General features: G+C 37.3%; 1 protein-coding gene and 1 non-coding gene across 2 annotated transcripts in view; one reads left to right on the top strand and one right to left on the bottom strand.

Annotated features, from left to right (window-relative positions):
• The window catches only part of LOC128866622 (uncharacterized), a 146,121-nt gene that overhangs the window by 113,045 nt on the left and 13,239 nt on the right, over positions 1–19,837 (bottom strand). The window lies entirely within an intron of this gene.
• On the top strand, positions 7,525–7,596 carry Trnat-ugu (transfer RNA threonine (anticodon UGU)). The gene has a single exon. It is a non-coding gene; the product is annotated as a tRNA-Thr (tRNA).

Below are 19,837 nucleotides of genomic sequence, written 5' to 3'. Positions count from 1 at the left end.
TTTGACGACATTTTTTTCTCATCGTTTGTTAAATTTCTGTGAATTTTGTACAAAGTCTGGAGCTTAGAAAATTGGGATTTTTGATGACATTTTTTTGTCATCATTTGTTAAATTTCTGGAAATTTTGTATAAAGTCTGGCTAAGACTAAATTTTCGTCCGTTCGTGTGATGTTACAAGTTAAAAGCTTCATTGTCTATGAGTTCGTTTGATTCCAAATACTCACAGCAAATCAAATAAAATTTTAATAAAATGTGCGCGCGTATATACAGCTTGGTCTAGACTGAATGTAGCCTTCCTTACTTGTTGGTTTTTTTTACATTTTTAAGTCTGCCGAACAAAAACAACAGTAGATAATTAATGAATGAACTGTGTTTTTATCCACTCCTGTTCTTCTAGACATTTTATTCTCTTTAAGAAAATACTCTTCGTTTACTCTCTAATGACTCGGTTCGGGAAAAAGTGGAATTTATGATTTTTTAATAGTCAGAATTCGATTACAAAACGATCTATGAGCCTTAATTTGTTTTTTTTTTTGTTTTGCAAAAGGTCGAATTCACTTTTTTTCTGAATAATCGGAATATGATTTTAAAAAGAGTCTGTGAGCCTAAATTTTTTTTTAATAAATATTTGAGGAAAAGGTCGAATTCAAATCAATAATCAGAATTCGATTTAAAAAATGCTGTGAGCATCAGTTTTTGTTGTTGTTTGAATGAACATTTTGGGAAAAGGTCGAATTCCCGTGTTTTCTAAATAATCAGAATTATATGCCAAAAAGACTGTGAAACTCAGTTTTTGTTGTTTTTATTTTTAATAAAGTATTGGGAAAAATTGCATTGAAAGGCCGAATTCACTTTTTCTAAATAATCAGAACTCGATTTGAAAAAAATCTGTGAGTCTCAGTTTTTTTTAAGGGGGCAGATCCCTGTAAAAATTGAAAAACAAAGTTTTTTTTTCATAAAATGTCCTTTAAGAATATGTCAAAAAATGTAAGTATTTCTAATATTATAGATCGTCCGACTCTATTCTTTGCGTTCGAGCGCTGGGAGCGTTTTAGTTACGTTGTATTCAAACTTAAGACGCGTTTTTTTTCAAAACTATATTTTTTGAAAATGCGTACACGATAACTCGAAAAGTTATTGCCCAATCTCACTGAAATGTTGCACACATCTTTTTTATGATATTACTTTCTATGTGAATTTACACTTCGAAAATTTTTCGAAAAAATAATTTTTTCGAAGCAAAAATAGTAGGAAAATTCGCCCCAAAATTCATTGCTTTTAAGCATTTTATTCCGCAAAATTTTTTATTTTTTTATTTTTGCTTAATTCATATAGAAATTAAGACGTTAGGTTAGGTTAGTCTGATTGGCAATAAGCCGCGCATAAACCTTTTGGTACCTAGCGATACCAGATGGCGATCGACCTCAATGAATACCGAAAGTAGACATTATGTAGGATGTCAGCGCTTTTGGCGAATCTAAGTAGAGCTGGGAGCTTCGCTTTTGAGACGTCCTCCAGACCCTCAAACAGTGGGGCTCCCAGGCATTTTAAACGCGTTTTTAATAATGCCGGACAGACGCATAGAAGGTGTTCTAAAGTTTCCTCAACATCCTCCCTGCATTTCCTGCATTTGTCCGTGTTAGCAATCCCTATCCTGTACGCATGTGCAACCAATAGATTAGATAGTTCTGCAGTCCTTTCGCGAGAGCGTAAGTGTGAATTGAGTGAGTTTTTGACTTTTGCTGCTTTGCATGTGGTCAAATTAGTCTAAGTCGACCATTTCGTTGTATATTGTGTTTAGCGGTTTTGGTATGTCGTTCTCTTGTTCAGAAGGTAGTCTTACAGCGATTTTTGCTATCTCATCTACTATTTCGAGACCAGGCATCCAATAGATATGCAGCCTTCTGTTTGCTGCTAGCCTTTCTATGGCCTCCCTGCTCCGTTGAACATTTTTGGACTTAATACAATCTGAGCTTATTTCTTTTATTGCTGCTTGACTGCCTACGTATATATTAATTATCGAGTTCTTTCTTGTTTTTGTGTAGACTAGCTCCGCGGCTTTCCCCACAGCAAAAACTTCCGCTGCCTTGTCCCTAGTTTTGAGCAGTAAATGCCCGCCCCCACTCCGTTTAAAGCTTTAGAGCCATCTGTTTAGATGTGAAAAGTCCTATAGCCAGGCATGGCGCTTTCCAGCGTCGCCGTTGGAGTGGTTTTCATTGCTCCTGTTATGCACAGAGCAGCAAGTCGCTGAAGCCTTTGCAGTGGCCTTAAGTATTTCAGTTTTCTTGTCGCAGTCCACCATACTAGGGCCCCATACAGCAATATCGGTCTAACTACTGCCGTGTAGCACCAATGCATCAGAGAGGGTGATAGACCCCAAGTAACCTTTCCTCAACATTGTGCTTCCACAGCAATTTACTGTCTAGTATTACTCCGAGATACCTCCCATAATCTTTGAGAAGTAGTTCGTTGTTGCCTAGCTTCGGAAGGTTTCACGTCGGGAACTTCCTGGTAAAAAGTACCATGTCTGTTTTTTCCATATTTATCGCTAGCCCTGCGCGAGATGTCCATTGGTGTACCATTTTAAGTGTGTTATTCATCACATTTCTGATGGTGTCCAGGTACTTTCCCGTCACTACTATAGCTATGTCATCTGCATAAGCCACTAGTTTGGTTGCCCCTCCGTCAAGTTTCTTGAGCAGTTCATTTGGTACAAGTAACCATAGTAGCGGCGATAGTACGCCACCTTGCGGAGTAAGTAATTAATAACAAAATAAGTAATTAATAAACAAACAAATTTTGGGTCTTTTGTATTCAGGTTACTGACGCCGATGCTACAATGCCCGCCGATTGAGAAGCCCCCCTGCGATCTTCCTGGAAGAATTGGGTGTACATCCGCCATTTTAAATGATTAAAAACAAAATGTATGTTATTTTAAAGTATAAATAAACTGTATGCCAATTTTGAAAAAAATATATTGACTTCTTCTTTTTAAATAATTTTAATGAAAATCAGTGAAAATATGGCCGTTTACAGGTATCTGTTCCCTTAAGTACTTCAAAGTTCTAGCTAGGACCCCGCATATAAAAAATTGTCCTATTTCTATAAAATTATATGACAAAGACGTAAGTGTAACAAAATGAAGAAGAATGCCAGGAGAATTAAAAAAAAAATTGTTCTTAACAATCCTTGGTAAAAAATGTTTTATGGATCTTTCGTCATGGCAGATGGCACCAAATGAAAGAAATGCCAAGAAAATTCAAGTTTTTTTCATATAATCCTTGCCAAAAAATGTGAATTTTTTTTTTTTGAAATTATCCTCTTTGACTTTTAGATTTTCGCAGTGTTCATTCATTCATTAATTCTGTATAAAAAGTTTCATCTCCAAAAACACAATTTATATTGAAATTTGATTCTTTCATTATTCCGATATGTAAAGCGTATTCCAATAACAGGTGTTACAGGTGAATGGATTGCGCTATCGAGAGGTTAGGTTAGGTTGACCTGCCTGGCTGAAAGCCATCACATAGACCTATATTGATCCTTAGTGTTACCAGATGGAGCTAGACCCTTACTTTCTTTATAGTAGACATCTTGCGATACGTCTGCGTCTTTTGCGAATCTAAGTAAACTTTGGAGCTCTATCCCCGAGATTTTTTCTAACTTCTCATATTGTAAAGCCCCTAAGCATTTTAATCTGTTTCTAGCTAATGCAGGACAGGCACATAGAAGGTGTTCTAGCGTTTCCCTCTCTTCTAGTTCATTGTAAAATCTGCAGCTATCGTTGCTTGTGATTCCTATCTTGTATGCGTGCGCCGCTAGCAAATTGTGGCCTGTCAGCATACCTACTATAGTTCTGCTTTCTTTTCTAGACAGAGCTAGTACGAATCGGACGTATTTATCTGCACTCTGTGTACACATGATTTTCGGGGATCTGCAAGTGGCTAGATTATTCCACCTCCTGTCTATCCATATTTTCATGTCCGCAGCGTTGTCTTTGTATACCGTATTTAAAGGTTTCAGTATGTCGTTTTCTTGTTCGAATTTTCTGTAAACAGCGCTTTTGGCAATCTCATCCACAATTTCGTTTCCTGCAATGCCCTTATGTCCGGGTACCCAATAGATATGCAACCTTCTGTCGGGGTCTAATCTCTCTATGGCTTCCCTGCTTTTTTGAACAATTTTAGATGAAATTTCATATGAGTTTATTACCTTTATCGCAGCTTGGCTGTCAACGTATATATTTATTTTGGACTTGCTTGATGTCTTTGCGATTGCTATTTCAGCAGCCTTTCCTACCGCAAAGACTTTTGCTTGAATGTTACTACAGTGGTCAGGAAGCTTAAATGGCTGCCTGATGCCTAGCTCTGCGCAATGTAATGCCTGATGTTATTTTCCCATATTAACGGCATACCTTCCTCTTTATAATGAAATAAACATCCGATCATTTATATATCGTCCCCTTAGTATTAAAATAGCCTATACATTTTTTGATGTTTTGAGAAAATGAATTTCAAACTTTTTGCCGAAAGTAGCTCTAACTCAAATCTCGTTATGTCTGTAAATATTTATTATTTTTTGACTGACGTTTTGACCCACTTTGTGGAACTAGAATTTGACAAAATTTTGACCACATATAAAATCGACGATGGAGAATCCAAAAATTCAATAATAAAATAATAGCCTATAAGCACATAGGCTATTGTTATACTAAGGGGACGATATATTGTATTAAAAAATAGCATTTTTCTTTGAATATCAAAATAACACCTCTTATTAAAAAACTATTTATTTGTAACTTTTCTAAATTGCGCTTGTAATTACACACTCTCAAAAGCTATAAAACTCCATCAAGACATTATGAAACGAAATGCAAAGCAAAAAACCGAACAAATTTTAAAGAAATCTCAATAACGACAAACATTTTCTGCTCCAGTTATCTGCCGCAATCGCAGTGGAGTGAATAGAAGAAAATCATCACTCAAGCGCAGCTTAAAGAGGTTGAGTGGGAGATGGTTGCGAGACGTCGAAAAAAGAGAGATGCACGAAGTGGTGATAAAAACCAAGTAACCAAGTAACCAAAAACAAAAAATAAAAACAAAAAAAGAGTAAAGCAGAAACACAAGCAAACAACAATGCAATAAGCGCAACAACAAATGCATGAATAATGCTTTGGCGGTTATAAGAGAAAAGAGATATAGGAAAATTTCTTCATTTTTTTACGAAAACCACCTCTTCCACCGCCAACGAGATGCATTCATTTTACAGCTGTTAGCGATATTTACTCCATAGCAGGCACTTGGAAATGTCACTGTACCCGCGACGAATGCATTTTGAATGGGCTGTGTCATTTTTGAATAACATAGATTTACAACTGTACCAACAACACCAGCAACAGGTGTTGTAATGCCAATGACAACTGCGCAACAAGCAAACACAAAATATTGAGTATGTAGCAAGAAAATTACACCTCTGAGAACAACCCACACGTCTGTCGGTCGTCGTTTGCTGTTTAATTCCGGAGATTTTTGTTGGCCGTGTCGAATGGTTTGTTGGAATTTCAATTCATTATTTGTTTACACAGGCGTGATGTTTTTTCTTTTCCTTTTTATTGTTGTTTATGTGCATTGCTGCTGCTTTGCATGCATTGAAAAATTAAGTGAAATGAAACATTGATTTACTGCATTAACATTTTTTTGTTTTCTTTTTGTTTATTAATTTTCGTTTCTCATTATTTAATATGCTTTGTGATGATCTCAGCTGATGCTGATGCGAATATTTATTAACGACAAAAGTTGATTTTAGCTTGGCTTTCTTTGTTTTATCTAAAATTGTATTTATACTGAATATCTGAATAATTACCATTTATTAATTGTACTTCGTTTATTAATCTTTCTTTGTTGTTGTTGTGGCAACAGCATAAACATTTTCCATTAATGTTTTAGAATGCTACTGGAGCTGCAGTTCTTGGCCTTATATAGAAAACCGGGTCGTTTGGACAACGTAGGCGAAAATATGATAAGACCTAAACTGAAAAAATTTTGAAAAAAGTTAATAATTGTGAGATAATTTAATGGCATTCAGATGTTAAATTCAGTTCTTTTTCGGAATTTCATAAAATTTCATTTCTAGTTTGAAGGACAAAATCTAGTTAAAAAAATGTACAATTTTTTTGGACTAAAAAAAAACAGGTAAAATCGCTCGTTTAAAAGAAATTTTATAGCTCACATTTACGTACAATATTTTAGCCGTTGTGCGCCTGCTATATGAGGCTTTCTTCTATTTAGCCGGGAGCGAGTAAAACAAAAAAAAATAACATATAAGTAATGGAGTTGTAGGGCCAATTTGTTCCAAACAGTTGTTATTCTTCCTATTTAGCTCAAATAGAACAAAAAAAAAAACTTTCGTAAAGGAGTGAGAGGCCTAATTTGTTCCAAAATATTATAATTCTAACTACAATACATATTTAGCCGGAAAAGCACAAAAAACAAAACACATAAGTAAAGTAGTTAGAAGGTTAATTTGTTCCAACATTTTTATTCTTTTTATTTAGCCGGTAAAGCACAAAAAAACACATAATTAACGGAGTTAGAGGATTAATTTTTTCCAAAAAATTATTCTGGAAGCATTTCACACAAACTTGTTGCACATACCTATTCACACTTCAAATGTAAGGGTCTTGTGATTTTGTATGCCATTTCATCCCGAGAAGAGATGAAAATTCAGCCACTGCAAAAAAAATTCAGCCGTCAATTTAGAAACGTGGCAGGATTGATACAACTTATTCCTGGCCTTACGCTCTAACTGGAGTTAGAGGGACTTATATATATGTATACCTTGAACGCCTTAAATATACTCCAAATGCGAAGCACTACTTTTTTCTCTTTTGAGCGAAATTGGATTTAGCTCTATAGTGTAATGAAATTTTGTTTTTATTTATAAGTATTTTGCGCAATTATTTTCTATCACCCTGTATTTAGACAATATTTAAATATTTGTGAAATCTGTCAGGAGCAGGTGCAGTCTCTTTTGGGTAGGCAAAGCTTCTATACTCCTATCAGACAGAACCAAACTTTCTTGACTTCTTCTATTGTACCCCCACTTTCACTGGATGGCTGGCCGTATCTTAAAAATATTAGAATAATAGTGATCAATCAATTAGTTATGCTACCAAATTTTAAGATAATCAATTGAAGTTCAGTTCGGCCTGAATTTGCACACCTCTGCAGTCAAGAATCGCCTAAGTTGAAATTATTTTTATTAATAACTCAGAAAAAACTGCCTGCGGAGTTAGACAACTTCACCCATACTAAGTATATTGTTTTGGTAGCAAAATAGGGCGGCATTTTTAATAACTTTTTAAGTCGTTTTATGCCTCTCTTGCTTGTAACCACTTTTTATCGTACATTCTTTTATCACAACTTTTTTGTGTTAACTGATAACTTTCAAGATTGCTTTATTGTCTCAATTCTTGGCCACCTTTTGCAATACCTTTGCTATAAATGTGAAGATGTTTCTTCAAGCGCCTCTTTAGCTCAGTGGCAGAGCACTGGTCTTGTAAACCAGGGGTCGTGAGTTCAATCCTCACAGGAGGCAAAAATAGCAGAAGTACCTTTTTTAATTTACTTTGCATACTACAAAAATATTACTTTTTATAAAAATAATTTAATGCAAAAGTCTTATTTGGCGGTATCTCGAAACTTACATGATGGTTTAATGGTAATGGTTGTACGGGTTAGGCTAAGGCCTTTGTGCACTGCGACCATATTGATGTATTGTGCGCCTCTAAGTGCTCAATTTTAATTATTTAGTATTGCGAGGAATTGAACCAACCCCTTAGGAGGGAGCATTTCTGGAGGTATTCAAAGTCTCTGTTGGTATTAAGGTTCAGGAACTTTTTGGAGTGATTAAGCCAGTTTTTTTTTTTTTTTTGGATCCATTTTTTAGTTTCCCTCGAAAAATTTTCGGTTGGTACAATAAATAACCCTTCCGTCCCTTTCTTGGCATAAAAATCTGCCTTCTCGTTTCCTTCGTGTTCTTCGTGGCCCTCGTGCCCTGCTACCCAAATCAGCAGAACTGATTAAGAGTCGCCAGTTTGTTCAGTGCACTGATAGAAAAACAAAAATAATGTGAATTTTCAGAGTGAGTTACCAATTTTACATAAAAATTAAATGGTCTGGTTCTTTGGTAAAAAAATTAATTTTTTTTCTGAACCTGAGTCACTGTACTGATGGTAAGAGGAGTAGAAAAAAATTAGCGATGAGATCTTCTATAATCGATTTTAGCCAAATTTGTCGGGTGACGCCACGTTTGGATTTCATGGCCAATCTGCCATTTGTTCTGCCAATGAAAGTTGTTGTTGGTTTATGCTTCCAAGAAGTTAATGAAATGCCCCAGACTATTTTTCAAGTGAACAGACTGAGGGTAGGTCGTTATTAGGGGGAAAAAAAACTATCTGTCGAAGTGAATTTTAGTAAGTAATATAAGTATATCAGCAGGAAACCCAGACTGCGTTGTATAGATGGGGGAATCAGGACGTTCAAATGAAGGCGATACTAGAACTCAAGAAAGGAGCGAAATTCGCTGCAAGTGCCGACGCGCTGCAAATTACTCAACTCATATTGTTAAGGATGAAGATGATAGTTATCCAAGAATAAGTTGCCGAATTTCTTGCTCTTACATACGCGATGCAGTTGCCAAGCAGTGGTACCAGCCATATAACGTTTATTGAAATTTTATAAGCTTCAGACGTCGAAATATTATAAAAATTCTGGTTCAAAACTTTTATTTAAAAATTTTGTACAAAGTTTGAAATGTTGCATTAAGGGGCCCGGTGGTCTAGATATTTCAAAAAATCGATTATTTATTTTTTCTATACTTCGAAAGTATAGTATCTTAAGAATATACTGTGAGATTTTCATGCTCAAACTCCCAGTATTATAGCTTCTACAGCCCATTAACTAGGTAGAGAGTGGTCCGCACGCTCCTCTACCTCAAACTTTAAGCTCATTTATCTCGAAACGACTTTTTTCGGCACGGCGGGGATAAAAACAAAAAAACTATTCAACCGAATCACTTGAAATTTGGATATGTTGTTCACAACATGTATCGTTATTGTCGGAACTAGAATCATAATTTTTTTTAAATAAACTAAACTAAAAACTAGTGAAAAAAAAGCGATTTTACGAACCTTTTTTTCAAAAGTGCGCCATTTTGTCAATTTTTCATTTTTTCGATTTGTTCTAGTTCCGACCATAATTGCACTCTTTCTGATTAAGAATCTTCTTGAATTTTGTGTTTCGGATGAGTAGAAGTCTCGAAATCATCTACGCCGTCCGGGTTCGATTTTTCGAGAGGGTCATCTTCAGCGGCATTTTTATAATAATAAATATTGTTTCAAAAGTAAAAAAAAATTTTTTCGTATGCTTAATAAACGTACTAATAAGCCCGAAAAGTTGAAACATCGTTTTTTAAATTTTTAATGGCAAAAAATAAATCGTGAAAATAGGTGAGATTTTCGTGCTCTAGACCACCGGGTACCCTTAAATAATTTTTGTGGTGTGAGCGATATAGATTTGCTCCATCGCCTACGATATTTGCCGTCACTAACGTGCAAAGGTCCAAAAACCTTCCGCAGAATCTTTCTCTCAAACACTCCAAGTGATGCCTCATCAGATATTGTCATCGTCCACGCTTCTGTGCAATTTGTTCGTCGAGAGAGGACTTTACCTCTCAATTGCCTACTTAGTCCAAAGTAGCACTTGTGGGCAAGATATATTCTCCGCTGGACATCAAGGTTGATTTTTTTATTATCGGTGTTAGTGCTGGTTCTTAGATGAAGGAAGTCGTCTCTTACAATTGCGAAATTATAACTGTCAACAGTGACGTGGGTGCCGATACGCGAGTTCGCCGACTGTTTGTTTGATGACAGGAGGTACTTCGTTTTGCCCTCATTCGCTCACTCAAAACGCAGAACTAACAACGTGGGTGCTAAGGCCGATGCTGTCAATATCGTCGGATACGCCAAGAATTGCACGCTCTTATAAAAAACTGTGCCTGAGCGATTAATTTCTGCTGCTCGCACGATTTTTTCATCATCAGGTTAAAGAACGGGTCGGAGAGGTCCTTCCCAATTCTGACGGCGCTGGTGGTATTGAGTAACGTCGTTTTGCAAAGCCGTATTAGTTTTGCGGGGATACCAAATTCAGACATCGCGGCAAATAGGCAACTCCTTTTCGTGTTGTTGAATGCAGCTTTAAAAGCAACCAAAAATGGTGTGTGTCGATTCTCATTTCCCGGGTCTTTTCCAAGAGAAAGGCTTCCTCTGCGTTGGAAAAATCAGGTTGAGAAGGACTTGGCTTCACTTGGAGTTTCCAAAGCACAAAAAAGAAACAATTGGCGGGCTTTGTTAAACTCGGCTAAAATCGCGTAAGTGATTAATATTATAAAATATTAGTAGTGTCTTTATAATTTTTCAACGGGGTGTAAGTGAAAAGAAATCATAGTTGTTCGATTGGACTATGTGCTTAGGAGAAGTATGCATCAGTCTTTAATGGACTTTTTTTAAGAAAAATCTTACATTTTCTGAAAAGAAGTACTCATTAAAAATATATATCATTCCTAGCTGGTGTTTAGTCTGAGGGAAAATGGGAAAAACAAAGATTGAGTTGTAAAAGTAATGAACCGAACTGCAAGGTTGCGTGCCTTATTCAGACGAGACTAATTGAAAGGGTCATGCAATGCCGTTGCGCAGTCGCCCTTCCTGCAATATGGATGCAGTGTACAACTTCATAAGCCCATCTCTCCTCCGCAACCCGCTGCAAACTTTCAGGCGGAAATGAATTTTAGCGGAGGCTGCTGACAGCTGGCATAAAAGTCTACGTTACTTATTTGTGTTACGCTCAACGTAAGAAAAGCGCGTGCCAAATCTGTTATAGCTCCGTGCGTCACTCTAGCATTTTTTTGCATTATGAAAAATCTATAATCTTGTATGAAGTGCAAGCGTCAATCTCATATTTTATCAATATTTTTGTGCACGTCTGCTCCAAAAAAAACATCGACATCCATTAATCTTGCCTAATATCGGCGATAAGTCAAATTTGCATACCTTTTAATAGCAACAGAAAAGGTGAGCGTAAAACCTCATTTACATAGCTCATCCTCTCAAGTTACAAATGCAGTAAGAACACAACATCATCATACATCAATGTACCTTTCGAATACTTACGCTGCTGTATACTCGCGCATAAATTACTGAATTTTAATGCACTACTTTACACTTCATTATTCCAGGTTCGATTCACTGTCGGCTACTGGCAAAGGCAAGAGCAACAACAGCTTTAGTGCTTGCAACTCGATCACTTTATTGGTAATTAATTTCAATTATCAACTATTTGTTGGCTATGGCAACGGCAGACAATTTGAATACAAAGGTTAGGCGTGAACTATGAAAGGGAAGAGAAGAGGGCGCCCATCGAAGAGTGGCAACGTGTGCGCGTCCTTTTTCATATAGAGATTGCGCCTGTGTAGCTGTAGCATTTACATGCATATGTGTGTATGGATATACGAGTATATGTATGTATGTATAATGTGTGTAGTAGGGGTGTTCACTTTTCGATTATTACGATCCCGCAATTGTCGGGATGTCATTACTAGAATATTAGATATAAATTTCTCTTTCTTCGTGTTTCTTCGGGCTATCCAGCTATTATCACGATCTATTCCCTCTGAACGATCCATTTAATTTTTAGGCGACTTGGCAAGAAGAAGTAGAGACATAGACAATTCATTACTTCCTTCTACAAGAATTATTGTTGAAAATACGTTCAGGATTCGATTAATTTATGTATGTTAAGGGTGGTTAAGTTTCAAGGGCCGGTGTTGATTTTGAATAAAATAGAATTTGTTTGGGAAATTATTATCATTTCTTTTCATTATTATAATACTGGTATGGCTCAATTACGTACGAAACAAAATATTGGCCAAATGGTCGCCGCGGCCTCGGCGGCACACCTCCATCCGATGGTCCAAATTTTCGATGACGCTGAGGCGTAATTGAGGTTCAATGCCGTTAATGTGCCGAATTATCTCATCCTTTAGCTCTTGAATTATTGCTGGCTTATCGGCGTACACCTTTTCTTTCAAATAATCCCAAAGAAAGAAGTCCAACGGTGTCAAATCACAGGATCTTGGCGGCCAATTGACATCGCCGCGACGTGAGATTATTCGGCCATCAAATTTTTCGCGCAAAAGAGCCATTGTTTCGTTAGCAATTGGCACCGTCCTGTTGAAACCACATATCGTCCATATCCATATCTTCCAATTCGGGCCATAAAAAGTTTGTTATCATCTCACGATAGCGAACACTATTCACAGTAACTGCCTGACCGGCCTCAAAATACGGGAAAAAATACGGCCCAATGATGCCGCCGGCCCATAAACCGCACCAAACAGTCACTGTTTGTGGGTGCATTGGTTTTCCGGCAATCACTCTTGGATTCTCATTCGCCCAAATGCGGCAATTCTGCTTATTGACGAATCCCCTGAGGTGAAAATGTGCCTCATCACCGTTTTCATAATAAGCCTGAATAACTTTAACGCGTTGCTCGATTGTGTATATTTCCATGGTTCAAATTGAGTTAGTCTGAAATTGAAAAATGTCAAATGAAATGCAGAAACCAAACCGGTTGATCTGAATAGATCTCACATAGACCACAAGGGTTCGTAGTATTACCAGTGTTGTTGAAGTCGTGTTAAACATAGTTCGTGATAAGTGTCTTGGTGAGTTTTTAACAAACAGTTTAAACTTTTGTCAGCAATATCCTTAAGAGTTTAAAGAGTTCTGCTTGGAGCAGAGTAGTGACAAAGAAGGTGTTCTACTCCTTTCTTCTGCGCATAAGTTACATGCGTCGTTCTGTACCAATCCCATTTTGGCTGCGAGACAATGTTTTTTGTTTTTTTTTTCCTTATTCACTCCTCTCGGGAGCTCGACAAGACTCTAGCATCGTACATGGTTCCTATGCTGTTGTTTTTGCAACATCCCATGAGATGTCGGCATCTGCTAGTTCGCGGAACATCGACCTCCCCAAGGGGTGTTTGGTTACTGATGGTGTCAGTACTCCAACCAATATTTTACATTTCTTCCTTGGGTCACTCCCAAGTAAAGTTGGTTGCTTTCGTGTTGAACGTTCGTAGCATTACTTTCGGCAATCCCGTGGTAGGTCGAGACTTTCCATACAGACTGTGCTTCCAGAGTTAGTTGCTCGTCTAGTACCGTCCTCAAAACTGAGAGTGAGAGATATACGAGTATGTTCAACGTAGTCATCCTATGCAAGCGGGTGCCTGCCTTAGCAAGCTCGCAAATTCTTTCATTCCCCTTTATTCACTTGTACTCTGGGCCACAGCAAATTATGACCTGTCTATTCTCGCAGAGCTCATCCAATTTGGATCTACAGGCACGCATGCCGAGCTGGTCTTTATAGCCATTATTGCTTTAATAGCAGCTTGCCTATGGTTAAAGATGTTTGTGCGAGAGACGAGGCGAGTAAACTCCAACGCTAATTCAACTATCATACTTTGGTTACACCATAGATCTCGGCTTGAAATATGCTACAGTGATTAGGAAACCTGAAAGACTTATGGAGTTCAAACTGCGGGCAAAAGACAGTCGCTCCTATTCCTTCTGTCTTTTTGGATCCATCGGTAAAGGAATTGTATGCGTGTAATCGTATTCCAAACCTTTCTGCCAGCCATTCTGCTCTATTACAAAACCAGACCTGTTGCCAAAGTTTACTAGGAGGAACAACGTAGACTGGCCTTCCGTTTGTGTGCTGTTTGTTAAATAAATAAATAAATAAGAAAATAACTGGCGCGTACAGGGTTTGATTGAAAAGTAATGAGCCTTCCCGCGCGGAGCGTCTACCAAGCGATCAACCGAATGGGCAGGTGGGGGAAATTGATCGTTGGACCTTCCCTTTCCTCTAGAAACCGGTCCCAGTTCGCTGGAAACAGCGGTGCTGTCAACATCGCTCCGCGCATGAAAGCTGTTTTAAAAGTGTGTTAGGATTTTGCAGTGGCGAAAATGCCGCGTTTACAGTGCTTCCTGGAGGTACACACTCCTTGTGGACGATGCCTCGAGAGTCGAAAAAGATGATCAGCATGGTTTTGACCTTGGATTTCGACATGCACGACGGTCAATGTTCAAAAATTCACGAACCCGGTTCACATTTGTCTGTTTGCGTCGTCGAAGGCTTTCCAGATCGCTGTTCGTCTTCGACGTCCTCCCGGCCTTATACTTATGTCAGCTGTTTGGTCGAGCCTTTTCTCCTATTTACGGTGTGCGTCTTGATGTTGTTCCACAAATGTAGGAAGCAACAGTTTTAAGACGACTCCGACCGGCAAATGATTTTTATGAGGAGCTTTTTCAGGGCAGAAATACACTCGAAGGTTGTTTTTTTTGCTATAAAAGGGGATTCATTTGACTCCATTTCATATCCATTTTACGAAATTACAAAATCCGGGTTGGAAAATAATTATTTTTCGGGGCTTAAGAAATCCGAGATCCCGAAATTCCGAGACTGCCGCCCCTGTGGGTGCATACTTTAAAATTGTGCTAGTGCGAGTAGAGTTTTTTCTACTTCAAGGTTTGTTTTGGAAATTAATTGAAATTCGATGCATGCGCCCAGAGCCTAAACATACATTTGAGTATGCGAGGACTTATAAAGGCATTGACGCACTTATAAACGCACATACTCGTACATATATGTATATCTGTATTCATGTACATATGTATGTGTCTTAACAAAATACTTTACAAAGTCTCTTGTCTTCTGGAAGTTTGTATGGAGATATCTTCTTTTGTCATTCATTGTCATTGGATTGCGCTTCACTCGTTTAGTCTGTAGGATTTACGTTCTTTAGCTGCAAGTGCGGCGACGTTGCTGCTCATTCACAGTAAGTAAATTTCGTATGTATGCACGCATGTGAGCCTCAAACGCACCGCTTCTCTTAGCGGCCGCATTGAAGAAGGGTTCACCGCATGCCTTTGAGTCAATAAAAGTCTGAGATTAACTGCTGCTACTTTTAGTCGATTTACTGTTGCCAGTTTTAATCGATTGACAATCACATAAAATTCCATTTAAGGTGGCATTGAGTGTAGTGAAGTAGTGGAATCATACAAATCACCGCTTCATGAAAAAAGCGTTGAGAATTTACTTACTTGCGTCTACATGTGAAATACAAAATATTTATTAATTAAGTTGAAAAAAAAGTTGCGTTTTTAATTGAAGTTTAACGCGCGAAAATACTACGACACGAATCGATTAGTAGCGACAAACCTCAACTGACAACTGACGACTAACCATGATGGAATGAATAATGAGATGGTGCCTATCGAGGTACCGTTACTTTGCGCTCTGCGAATTTGACAACGAGTTACGTGATTTTAGCACCATTTTCGTAACTTGATTTAGCATTTTTTTTTTGTTATTTAGTCTCGGAGTTTTAGTTATTTCTTGATGACATTTTTCTAGCCGTTTCTAATTAAAATGTAATCTTTATAATTTTGTAAAATATACATTTTTCAGTAATTAGTTTAATATTTCACTCAGTTTTATTTAGCTTTACTTTTTTTTAACATCTGGTCGCATTGACCGCGATTGCAGGTGTTGTTGGTGTTCTTCTGCTTTCGGCAGTCAAATCTCTCTCTCGCTACTGCAGTGTTGCCTAGCTTTGGATATAAAAACGCACTAAAATGCCTATTTAAAGAAAATAAACCATCAAATTTTTATTGAATCACTTAAAGAACTTTGTATGCATGACAAATTGTCTTTAAAGTGTGCGTTTTTTTAAATAAATGTGTTATGCTTATGTACAATTTAATGTATGAGTTTTTTTTTGTTAAGCGAGGCTCTTTTTTAAGAGAACGACTTATTTGCTAAATTTGAGATTATGTAACTCGATAAGGTACTCTTTTGTAAAAATGTCAGTATGGTTTCTTTAGTATTTTCTGGTAGTTTGTGGCTTATTTTTACAATGAATACACCTCTTGATGCCCTATGTCCCACTAAGGATTGATGGTCGGAAGAAACGATTACACTTCTATGGTTTTAATCCGCATTCAGTAAATTCAAACGCCTTTTAAAATGTGCAAAAAGGTTTTCAATCTTAAGAAGAGTTGAGAGAGGGACATTTAATATTCTTGTATAACCTTAAAAGGAGCAAAAAATTAAATTCACACTTTCAAAATAGCAAATTTTATAAGAACAAACTAATTTTCATTAGGACTAAAATCTTCTCAGAGTGGCCTTTTCTAACCTTCTTTTGTAAAATAATACAGTTTTTTTAACTTAAAGTTTCGGTAACTTTAAATTAAAAAAAGAAACAAACACGAAACTTCAAAATTTTCACATTTTCGGTTAGCAATACTGCACAACTCGGAAAAACGTGACGTCACGCACTCTCTGATGGGCGCAATCTCTTATCTATCATTCTTACGTGCGAATAGCAATTAGTTTTTTCGTGCAACTTTTTCTTAGCAAAAATCCACTCAGAGGCTTGCCAATTTTGATCGCCCGCCGACTATTCGACCATTTTTTCCATTATTCACAACTTTTTGTCTTTAATCATACTTAATCTACAACTCCGTTAAGCAGTAAAAAATATTTTACTTTTGCTTTACATTTGATTGATCTTTGCATTTCGATTACCACAACTTTCTGTTGCCTCTTTTCAATATCTTTCTTTTCTTCCGTAAACACTTTCTTCTTTTTCATGTATGTATGTACATATGTAAATTCGGTGCTTAAGAGTAAAAGTGTCTCCGCCGCTTTGTCACATTGTTATTGTCTTGTTCATTTGTCTCTAGGCAAAATGAAATTTAATCGCTTAAGATTCAAAATTACTCATAGCGGTAACATTCGATAAACAAATATTTGTGAAAACCGAAAATACTTTCTTGTTAAACTAATAATTTAACAGTTAAATATAAAACTTTTGCTATGTTTATTTGTATTAACTGTATTTTAATATTTTCTTCATATTCTTATAAGTAGAAATGAATTTATTATTTAAGTTATTTTGTTATTTTCTCTGTATGCTTTCATATTCTCTGATTTGCATTGTTGTTATAAATTTCTAACACTGGAAACTCAGTAAATTTACATACTCTCAAATGTGTGCTCACGTATGTCGATGTGTGTACAGGTATGCGTGTATAGAAAATACATTATTACACAATAATGACTTCAAATTGAGTAGCTAATAATGAACTAAATATAGGTACAAACAAACAAAAAACAACAAAAGAAGGGAATAGTCATAATAATAACTGTGATACTGTGCATGTTTCGCTCCCTACAAATGAAAAAGCTATTGTGATTTGTTGAATAAAAGCATCAGCGTTCCATTCACGACGCATGCACTAATTTCGCTGATGTAGCCGATGGTGAGAATTTTGTACTGTGTGCTTGCCATTGGGTGATTAAGAGTACAGTTGTCACCAGTTCGAAAGGAACGAAATGAATGGAATGAAAAGACTGCTCAACATAATGCAGGGAATTTTTCAATGCCTATATATGGTATTATTTTTATTTATACACTCTTTCAAATGAAAATGAGCTTCATCTAAGAAAGATATATTTTCTGCAAAACCATTTAGTTGATCTTGCATGAAATTAGCGAGCTCTTAACGAACGCCGATGGTCACATAGCTTCAATTCTCACACCGACTGCCTCGAAAGCCTTAAGGGCTAACCCCTTATAAAATAACGTCCCATGTTGTGGTTGTAGATGGGCCCATGAACGAAATTTATCTCTCAAATGTTGATCCTCTTCAATGATTTTCGTTACAGTAACGATATTTTCGGCCGCCGTAGCCGAATGGGTTCGTATGTGACTACTATTCGGATTAGCACTTTGGTGTTAAAGTCGAGGACTAGAAGTAAATCCGGAAAAAACGGATCTGATACTTTTTAGTAGGCAACACAAAACACCTCCTCTTCAACAAATACTCCTAGGAGGGAAACCACTTAGAGTAATAGAAAGGGCAAAATATCTAGGACTTGTACTAGATAGGAAGCTAAATTAGGGGCTCACAGTCGCAGGCAGAGCACGTAAAGCTATGACCGCAATGTACTCCTGCGGAAGGCTTATTGGGAAGAAATGGGGATTGGAACCCAGAATGATACATTGGCTCTACACAGCAGTGGTTAGGCCAATTCTCTACTATGGTATTGTAATATGGTGGGATGCCCTTCAGAAGGGTGTGAACATCAAGAAACAAGGTTCAAAGACTAGCACCTTGATCTGATCTGATCTGATAATCGGCGCCATTTCAACCACACCATCGAAAGCATTATATGCGACATTAAACCTCCTTCCGGTAGATCTGCAGGCGGTATATATTCCGAACATCTGGGGATCTCCTTCAGTTTTCGGCTCCCCGACTACTGTAGTGCCTTTCAGGCTTCACTGATGGCAATAATAAAAGTCGCGATACTGATACAGTGTGATGTGATATCCGGAAATGATATCTAAATTTTCACTGAAAGCCAAGCGGCAATAAAATCCCTCCCAAAACAGTCGACAACCTCCAAGGTGGCCATGAAATGCCGCACATCTCTTAACGAGATGGCTGAGTCATTTCACCTAAAGGTAACATGGGTTCCTGGCTATCGCGAAATTGAGGGTTACTGTAGAGCCGATGAACTAGCGAGACTCGGCACTAAATTGTCTGATGAGTACATAGATAATGACATAGGGATACCCTTACTTATCCTTATCCTTGAAGAAATTGTAAAGAAAGCAAACGAAAGATTTGATGGCTTCAATGTCAAAGTGATCTGTTTTTTTCTTATTGCCTTTATATGCTGATTAAAATATTGACATTTAAACAAAAAAATACAGCGGAATCGCGATAACTTGTAATCAAAGTGCTGCGGCGACCATCGTAGCCGAATGGGCTTGTGCGTGACTATGACTCGGAAGTGCGTAGATTCGGATATCCGTGCATGAAACACCAACATTTTTCTAGTGTTTTCTAATACCGGTCGCCCCTCTGTAGGCAGAGTAGCAAATCTCCGAATGTATTTCTGCAATAAAAAAGCTCCTCACAAAAAAGTACCTGCCGTTCGGAGTCGGCTTAAATTGCAGGTTCCTCCCTCAATATCAAGACGCACGCCTTTAATAAAAGGAGAAGCTCGGTAAAGACCCAAAAAGTTGTAAGGGCCGATTATATTTATATCTCGATTTTCGGGCTAGCGACACTACGAACTATAAGATGTTATCAACTGTTTTCCATTTTTGCAAGACCAAAAGCAAAAGTAACATACAGCGACTTAAGATTTTTAACTATTTGGCCATTTACACATTATAAAGCTATATAAGGGCCCTTGAAATTTAACCACCCTTTAAATACGGTTTGTAGGTTATATTTTTCAGACACGAAAATACTAGAAAAAATTTAACAAGTCGGCTGAGAACGACATACGCATTCTAGAGGAAACCAAATTACTTATATTTTGTGCGAGATCTCCCAGGGTCGTGACTTTGTTACAATTCCTCGATTCCCTTGCATATGTAAATGTTGTTGTTGCTCGAGTGACTTCTCTCTGTATAAATTCGCCTTGAAAAATTATTTTTTCTCTCCTCCTATCCTTCATAAATTATACTCCCTTCTAATGCATCCAATTTCCGCTCTGCCTGTTTAAGTGCACTACAAGTTTTCGTCGATTGGTTAACGTTATCCAGTGCGCACTGTGTCAACGGTTCATTGCAATAAACTGTGTCGCTAATGCAATGCGCAACTATAATTAGTGCACCGGAAAATAGTGACAAAGAA

Source organism: Anastrepha ludens, chromosome 6 (assembly GCF_028408465.1).
Source record: "Anastrepha ludens isolate Willacy chromosome 6, idAnaLude1.1, whole genome shotgun sequence".
Lineage (NCBI taxonomy): Eukaryota > Metazoa > Arthropoda > Insecta > Diptera > Tephritidae > Anastrepha > Anastrepha ludens.
This window is presented reverse-complemented; position numbering and strand designations above follow the sequence as displayed.